The sequence below is a fragment of the Glycine soja genome, chromosome 5 (assembly GCF_004193775.1).
Source record: "Glycine soja cultivar W05 chromosome 5, ASM419377v2, whole genome shotgun sequence".
Lineage (NCBI taxonomy): Eukaryota > Viridiplantae > Streptophyta > Magnoliopsida > Fabales > Fabaceae > Glycine > Glycine soja.
This window is the reverse complement of record NC_041006.1, coordinates 13,116,703-13,126,340: the sequence shown is the minus strand read 5'-3', so window position 1 is coordinate 13,126,340 and position 9,638 is coordinate 13,116,703. Positions and strand designations below refer to the sequence as shown.

The 9,638-nt window shown below is 39.3% G+C and overlaps 1 non-coding gene across 1 annotated transcript; it reads left to right on the top strand.

Annotated features, from left to right (window-relative positions):
- The first annotated feature begins 5,686 nt into the window (after positions 1-5,686).
- On the top strand, positions 5,687-5,793 carry LOC114413909. The gene has a single exon (XR_003667049.1). It is a non-coding gene; the product is annotated as a small nucleolar RNA R71 (small nucleolar RNA).
- The last annotated feature ends 3,845 nt before the right edge of the window (positions 5,794-9,638 follow it).

Here is a 9,638-nt window from a genome sequence, read left to right as displayed (position 1 = left end):
TCCCAAAACAATTCCAAAGCTCCAAAATTCCTTAAGGATATGGTGATATCATGGTTTTTTCACTTAAGGCTTGTAGTGAGCTTCAAAACAAGGAAAGGGAAACAAGGCTCAAAAGGGCTATCAAAGGAATTAATTCAAGGTAAGTCCATTTGGCTAGAAGCTTATAAGAACAAAATTGCCTCAATCATTTCCAAATATGCATGTGAATTAGGAAGCATCAACAAGAATCAAGCCAAGGCTATTGTGCAAGCAATCAATGGGGCATAACACACCAAATGATTATGATGATGGATGGCTCAAATTCTCACAAAGGTAAACTCATCACTTTCAAATTGAGCTTTCAAAACTATCATGACATGTAGAGGAGAATCAAGGATTTCAAGTCACAAAATGTCAAGAACATTTTATTTTCAAAACAATTACCCATTTCTTGAACATATCCTATAATTCAAAGAAAAACATGCAAAGTCGTACATGCACACAGAATTGACCCAAAATATTAAACTAGAAATCCGACGAAACTAACAACATCAACAAATTAACACAACTAACAAATTAACAAAACCAACAAAGCTAGTAAAACCAAAGAACACTCCCCCCCCCCCCCCCCCCATACTTAAACAACACATTGTCCTCAATGTAGCACAATTAAAAGATTAAAAACAATTAAACCATCAAATAGAATCGGACAAGTGTAATAAAAGCAAAGAAGGAGATAGGAAAAGAAGAACTCCCTAAGTTATGGTGGAGTAAGGAAGTCTCTTCCACCACTACGTCCACTAAAGAAGGGTTTGTGAGGAATGGCTTAAGTCGATGTCCGTTGACCTTGAAGCTCTTGTTTGTGGAGTCGCTTTTGATCTCAACTGTACCATAAGGAAAAACATTTGTAACAACAAAAGGACCAATCCACTTAGACCTCAACTTACCACTCATGAGTCAAAGCCTAGAATTATACAATAATACTTTTTGCCCAACCATGAAATCCTTCTTAACTATCATGCTATCATGGAACTTCTTGGTCTTTTCTTTGTAGAACTTGGCATTCTCGTAGGCTTCTAGGCGGATTTCATCTAACTCACTCAGTTGCAACTTTCTTTCCTCACCAGCTTGATCCATAGAGAAGTTGCAAGTCTGCACTGCCCAGTAAGCTTTGTGCTCAATTTCCACTGGAAGATGACATGCCTTTCCAAAGACAACCCGATAAGGAGACATTCCTATGGGTGCTTTGTAGGCAGTCCGATGTGCCCAGAGAGCATCATCAAGCCTGGTACTCCAATCTTTCCTGCTTGGCTGCACAATCTTCTCTAAAATTCTCTTGATCTCCCCTGTTAGAAATTTCTGCCTGTCCATTGGTCTGGGGGTGGTATGGTGTGGATACCCTGTGTACCACCCCATACTTTTTAAGCAAGGCATGCATTGTTCTGTTGCAAAAATGGGTTCCTTGATCACAACAATTGCTTTAGGTACTCCAATCCTGCAAAACAGATTAGATCTGACGAAATCTGCAACAACTTTAGCATCATTAGTTCTAGTGGGCTTGGCTTCCACCCATTTTGAAACATAGTCAACTGCAAGGAGAATGTAAACATAACCAAAAGAGACAGGAAAAAGGCCCATGAAATTGATACCCCAGACATCAAACACATCACAGAATAGCATAGGTTGCTGAGGCATTTGTTGTCGCCATGTAAGTGTATTTCCTGCTCTCTGACACCGCTCATAAGTGCTGCAGATCTTCCATGCATCTTTAAAGATGGTGGGCCAATAAAAGCCACAATCAAGCACTTTGCGAGCTGTCCTTTGAACACCCAGATGACCTCCCGGTGCGGAATAATGACAAAACTGCAGGACTGAGTCAGTCTCATGATCTGGAATGCACCGTCTAATTACCTGATCACTGCACAATTTCCACAAGTAGGGGTCATCCCAAATAAAATGCTTAGCATCACTTTTAATTTTATCTTTTTGGGCCTTAGATGCTGAGGGAGGAAAAATGGAAGCAACTAAATATTTGACAATGTTAGCAAACCAGGGAGTAGAAAGAGAGTCAGAAATACTATACAGTATATACAAATGATCATCCGAGAAATCATCCCGAATGGGTGAATCCGCATCAGATACACGTTCGATTCGACTCAAATGATCAGCAACTAAATTTTATGCTCCGCTCCTATCACGGATCTCCAAGTCAAACTCTTGGAGCCAGAGCATCCATCGGATCAACCTAGGCTTAGAATTAGCCTTCTTCAACAAGTACTTTAGAGCTGCATGGTCAGTATAAACAATAATGCAGGTACCAAGCAAATAAGATCGAAATTTTTCAAGAGCAAAAGCTATGGCTAGAAGCTCTTTCTCAGTAGTAGTATAATTCGCTTGGGCAATATCTAAAGTCCTAGAAGCATAATATATCACCCTGGGAAATTTATCAATTTTCTGAGCAAGGACAGCCCCCAATGCATAATTTGATGCATCACACATAAGCTCAAAAGGGGTTGTCCAGTCGGGTGCCTGGATGATGGGGGTGGTAGTCAGCGCTCTTTTGAGGCAATCAAAAGCCTCTTTGCATCTGTCATTAAAGTCAAACTCCACCTCCTTTTGCAACAAGTTGGACAGTGGAAGGGCTACTTTGCTAAAATCTCTTATAAAGTGCCTGTAGAATCCTGCATGACCAAGAAAAGATCGCACCTCTCGCACACAAGAGAGGTAAGGCAATTGTGAAATAACAGAAATTTTTGCAGGATCTACTTCAATACCCTTATTGGAAATAATGTGGCCTAAAACAATACCTTGCTCAACCATAAAATGACATTTTTCAAAATTTTGAACAAGATTAGTTTCAATGCATCTATTCAAAACTTTTTCCAAACTATCCAAACAACCATCAAAAGAGGATCCATATACAGTGAAATCATCCATAAACACCTCTATGCAATTTTCTAAGAAATCACTGAAAATACTAATCATGCACCGCTGGAAGGTACCAGGGGCATTGCACAGGCCGAAAGGCATCCTTCTATAGGCAAAAGTGCCGAAGGGGCAGGTGAATGTGGTCTTTTCCTGATCCTCAGGAGCAATAGTAATTTGCATATAACCAGAAAAACCATCAAGGAAATAGTAGTGAGATTTACCTGTCAGGCGTTCAAGCATCTGGTCAATGAATGGCAGGGGAAAATGGTCCTTTTTGGTAACCTGGTTCAGCCTCCTATAGTCAATGCAGACTCTCCAACTGTTCTGCACCCGAGTAGGAATCAGCTCCTCCTTCTCATTTTTTATCACTGTGAGGCCGGTCTTCTTCGGGACTACCTGGACGGGACTCACCCATTGGCTATCGAAGATAGGATAAATGATTCCAGCTTGCAAAAGCTTGGTTATCTCCTTCTTCACTACATCAAGAATCACCGGGTTGAGTCTTCTCTGTGGCTGTCTTACTGGTTTAGCTCCATCCTCTAAATTTATTCGATGCATACATGTGGATGGGCTAATACCAGGAATGTCCGCCAGGGTCTAGCCTATAGCCTTTTTATGCTTCTTGAGAACAGACAACAACTTCTCCTCTTGCTCATCAGCAAGGGAGGCAGATATAATCACTGGAAAACTTTTGCTATCATCCAAGTAAGCGTATTTTAAATTTGATGGCAGAGGCTTCAATTCTGGTGTGGCCGGCTGGATAGTGGTAGAAGGAGATGGTTTCTCAGCCTGTACCTCATAAAGAAAGTCAGAGGTATGTGTACTTCCTGAAACATGGTTAGTCCTATCTAACTCTATAAAATCAATCTTGAGAGGTAAAACACCACCACCAGACATGCAATCAATATCAATTTTAGATTCACTCTCAGCATCAAATTCAGACATATGATCAAGTACAATTTCAGACTCAATGCATGAAGAGTGAGAGGCATGCAGATTAGAATAAAGATCAGTCATGTATTCATCAACTACATGGTCAATTATTTCAGCACGAAATACAGAAAGATCTTTAGATGGGTATTTCATAGCATCCAAAATATTAAAATGAACAGTTATATCACCAAACTCCATGGATAGTGTGCCTGCATATACATCTATCTTAGTTCTAGCAGTTTTCATAAATGGTCTGTCTAGAATGATGGGAACTGATCCTTGAGAAAATCCATCCTCCATATTCAAAAAATAAAAATCAACAGGGAAAATCAGTTCACCAACTCTAACTAAGACATCTTCTATGAAACCAACAGGATAGGCAACACTTCTATTAGCTAAATGAATTACCACATCAGTTGACTGCAAGGGACCTAGAGATAGAGAATTAAAAATAGACAGAGGCATAACACTAATAGAAGCTCCTAAATCTAGCATGGCATTGTCAAACTTACTATTCCCTATAATACAAGGTATGCTGAATGTACTTGGATCTTTACATTTTTAAGGAATTTGGGGGACAGATTTACCAATCAATGCGGAGACATTTCTGCCCATGCTAATTCGTTCACTTCCTTTAAGCTTCCGCTTATTAGTGCACAACTCCTTCAAGAATTTAGCATATCTTGGAATTTGCTTTATTGCATCCAGCAGAGGTATGTTTACCTCTACTTTTCTAAATGTTTCCAAGATCTCTTTCTTTGCCTCTTCCATTTTTTTGTTGGAAACTGCTCTTGGAGGGAATAGAAGAGGAGGGATGTGCTACTTCTGCAAATCAGAATTACCAGTGGAAGATTCACCTGCACAGAAATTGTTAGGTAAATTTTTGTCATCACCTTTTTCTGGAGTAGAGTGAAGTTTGGCAAGTTCAATTACAGATGAGAAAGGTGCTATGGGTTGAGGTACTTGACACTGCTTTCCTGACCTCAATGAAATGGCACTGACATTTTTGGGATTTTGGACAGCTTGAGAAGGCAGCTTGTCAGAATTCTGGGACTGTTGTTGATTTAATTGTGTAGCCAATTGTCCCATCTTATTAGTTAAGCTCTGAATGGAGGCTCTGGTCTCTTGTTGAAACTGCATGTTCTGTATAGTCATTTGCCTCACAAGTTCTTCGAGGGAAGGTTGCGGAGGAGCCTCAACTGTTTGCTGTTTCTGGGGCTGCTGCTATTGTTGGATTGGTGGAGGAATGTATGGTCTGCTTGGGCCAGCAGCATTTTGGAAGGAAGGAGTAGGCTGTTGTTGTTGTTGTTGAGGGCTAAACCATCTGAGATTAGGGTGATTCCTCCATCTAGGGTTGTATCTGTTGCTGGAGAGGTCATAATTGTTCTGCTGTGGTTGATTTTGCTGCTGAGGTTGAGGAGGTCTATTTTAAATGTTTGCAGCATAAGCTTCAGACTGCTCAATTGCTCCAGGTTGCTGCATGGAAGGGCAGAGGTCTATATGGTGGTCAGCAGAGGAGCATAAACCACAAACTCTTGCGATAGGTACAAATTTCTGATTCAAGGCCAGCTGGGTTACCAAGTTAACCAATGCATCCAGTTTGCCTTCAAGCTTCTTAGTTTCAGATGATGCTGATAAGTTTGTAGCTACCTCATGCACTCCTCTAATGACTATGGCATCATTTCTGGCGCTAAACTGCTGGGAGTTGGAAGCCATCTTCTCAATCAAGTTTCTGGCTTCAGCAGGAGTCATGTCTCCAAGGGCTCCACCACTGGCAGCATCTATCATACTTTTCTCCATATTACTGAGTCCTTCATAAAAATATTAGAGAAGAAGCTGCTCCGAAATCTGATGGTGAGGGCAATTGGCACATAGTTTTTTAAATCTCTCTCAGTATTCATATAGGCTTTCTCCACTGAGTTGTCTAATACTTGAGATATCCTTCCTGATGGTCGTGGTCCTGGAAGCAAGGAAAATTTTTTCTAAGAATACTTTCTTAAGGTCATCCCAGCTCGTGATGGACCTTGGAGCAAGGTAATACAGCCAGTCCTTTGCCACTCCCTCTAAAGAATGAGGAAAAGCCTTCAGAAATATGTGATCCTCTTAGACATTTGGGGGTTTCATGGTGGAGTAGACAATATGAAATTCTTTCAGATGTTTGTGCGGGTCTTCACCTGTAAGGCCATGAAACTTTGGAAGCAAATGGATCAGTCCATTTTTAAGAACATATGGGACATCCTCATCAGGGTATTGGATGCACAAGCTTTCGTAGGTGAAATCAGGTGCATCCATTTCCCTTAGAGTCCTCTCACGGGGTGGAGGTTGTGCCATGTTCTCAGAATGTTCAAAATCAGAATGCTCAAAATTGTAATGCTCAAAATCAGGATGTTCAAAATCACCAATAACAGAATGCACAGATTCACCAGTAATGGAATGCTCAGGATGATCAAAAGGTATAAAATGATGCCTAACTAATCTATGAAATGTCCTATCTATCTCAGGATCAAAGGGTTGTAAGTCAGATGGATTGCCTCTAGTCATACACTACATTCAGCATGCACAACTAGTTGCCTTGTCATGTAAACGAAGGTGTGGGTTTGAACTATAGCTACCCTTAAATGATATCCAAATGACTTGAAATTTTTTGATCAACCTTATAAAATGATGAGAAGATAGTACATAAAATTTCAAACAAAAATTCAAAGTCTAACTATGGAAGCTAAAAATGGTAGGTTGAGAAAAATAAGTGAATAAAACTTGAAAAATAAAAAACTTTTGATAGAATCACTTTTTTATGGATGATGGAGACCTCAGCCAACCATAGGCCGGTTGTCACGGCATGGGAAATTTTTTCCTACCCCAAATACATATATAATAATTGCGATTCTGATAACCGGAGCAAAAGTTATGGTCGTTTGAAGTTTTGACAAAAACAAAATTTGCTACTTTTTTTAAACTTCCAAATCTGACCAAACTAAAGGCTCTAGCTATTTTCCCCACAAAATATAGATTAAAAGAAGTTACCACAAAAAAATTCAGCCAAAAATAACAACCCTAGCTACTAAAACAAAAAATCCCAAATAATTCAGCATGGGTGGTCGCTAAAATCCGTCGCTACATGATTTCTACTACTACTCTATTTTGCAGCAAGCAAAAGTGGTCGCTAAGTCCGTTGCAAAACACTATTCATAGCAAAACATCCAAAACTGAAACAGGGGAAGCGCTTGATTGGAAAACTAAAACAGAACATACACTAAACAAAATAACAAGACACTAAACAACAGTAACACAAGCACTAACAATTAAACATAAAACACGAAATAATTAAACACTAACACGACACTAGCTATTATGAACCTTTGGACACTGCTCCCCGGCAACGGCGCCAAATTTGATCGAGGCCATACCCGAATCAAATAAACATGAAAATGCAATAACTAGGAAGTGATCCTAGGTCGTTTCCCAACGAGCAATGATAAACCAAATGTTCATAATATACTTGCAGTAACAGTAACGATGGGGGAGGGGGGGTTTGTTTGTTTTGTGATTTAAAGAATAGAACAAGTAAACTGGAATACGAAACTAATAATATTAAAAATGGGTTGTTTCCTCTGATTCAGAAGCCATTCTCTTGTCCTGGGTTATGGAGAATTCGTCCCTAACAATTAACCACTTAATCCAACCCTATTTCAATTTACTAAGCGAAAATCAACTTAGGGTTGTCAATACGTGATTAGGCAACACATACACCAGTTAGCCCTTCGTCCATTAAGCATGAACGCAAGTTAGGCTCAGAGGCAATTAATCAAACACGAAGCGTGCATAGATTAATGTTAACGAATTTGGGTTAACTGGTGAAGGGAAAACTGCCAGGAAGCCACATTATAAACTAAAACTCAAAGAGAGTTGAGCTTCGTTCTCAAAAGGAAACAACACTAGAATATTTAGCCTTCCATAGATTCAAACATAAAACGTAAATGAAACTAAAAGCAGAAACATAAATGAAGCAGAAACGTAAATGAAGGCAGAAGAAGAAACAAGAACGAAATTGTAATTAGAAGCAGAAAATGGAAAATTGCATTACGTGAACAGTAGCATTAGAACCAAAAAACGTAAAAGCCATAAACCCTATGCTCTGAATAATAGTCTAACAGAATAGCCTTTCACAAATCCCAAGGCTGCTATTTAAAAAGAGTCACTCAAAGTCACTGGGCCCTATTGCAATCTACTATTACGCGCTGCTTTGTTTGCCCTCTTCAAGTCCACAACAAAAATCCAGATTAAGCCCAATGTTTCATTAATTCTTGAAATTAGATTAAAAACATCAAATTAGGTAAATGAGCCCAAATAATAAAACTGTCTAATTAATTTGACAATTAAGACTAATTAGTAATTAAAATGGAGCAAAAAGGGTTTAAGAAATAGAAGAAAATGATGGCACATCACATACACCTTTGTACATAGTCACTGCATGTCATTGTCACTTGGGGACAAGTGAGTTGTTCTCTTTTTGCTTGAGGACAAGCAAAACTGTAAATTTGGGGGAGTTGTTAGTCGGTGAAAATGACTAACTTTTGTGTATAAAACTTGTATAAATTGTATCAAACTCTCCCAATTTATGGTTATTGTGTAGTGTTATAAGTATTTTTTGTTAAGTATAGGTAATAAATACTTAGTATTTTCATTTTGTGTGTTTAATAATCATTTTCTCTCAATTTCAGGTTAATTAGGAAAGCTTTGGAAAGTATTGTTTTCACCTTCTCGCTAAGCCAATTTTTTGGCTTAGCAAGCGTCTGCTAAGTGCAACACTCCTAGGCTAAGCGTGAGGAAGAATCCAGAAGAAGTTGAGTTGTACAGGTTCACTAAGCGCACCACTTCATCTCACTAAGCACACCGCTTCAGTTCATCCATTAAGCGAGAAAGGCGTGCTAAGCCAAAAATCACAAACGTGCACTAAGCGGCACATAAGTGCGCTAAGCGCACGAGCACGAACAAGGCCACCTATTTAAGCATGAAATCAGATTTTATAAGGAAAGTTTGGACTGGGATTCAGAGCTTTGCATGTCTAGGGTTTCTAGAGAGAGAAAGGTCCAAGTTCCAGAGAGTTTTGAGAGTTTTTGTTGTGTGAAGATCTGCAGAGACCAGAGCTTGAAACAGGAGCCAGTTTGAGAGCTTGAAATGAGTTTGTGAGTGATTGTGAGCTCCTAGAGGTGAAGGAGACATCCTCACCACTTGTATTTTTGCAATCTTTCATCTTGTTCTTCTCTTTGTTGTTAAGAAGGATTCCTGGTATGGAAAGCTAAATCCTCTGTTGGATCTTCCCTGTAGGTACCTGATGTAAATATATTTCTATCTATTTAATGATGTTTTGTGTGTTCTCTATGCTATTTGCTTTTCATTCCAATATGCCTTCACCTTGATCACGTAGATGCATGCTTTGTTAGGGTCATTCAACAGTGGAAACTGGTCTGACTCTAATGTCCATGATAGTGTAGGGCTGAGTTGTTGTGCTTTCATGAGGAATCGGGGTGCAATAAGTGTCTTAATGCGGTCCTAGTTGAGTTTAGTCATACTAGAGGAATCTACGGACGATGCTTGATCAGGATTAGGCTAAACTATCATGAGGAATCGGGGTTTAGTATCTCAGGAGACACCATAAGAACACATGAGCATTGTTAGATAGAGAATATCTTTTTAGCATCAGGCACCTATTAGGAAGACCAACATGTCCTCTACTTGTTTATACACATCATTTCTCTTGCGTGATTTTCTTTCTTTTTGCATAGATAGTCTATATA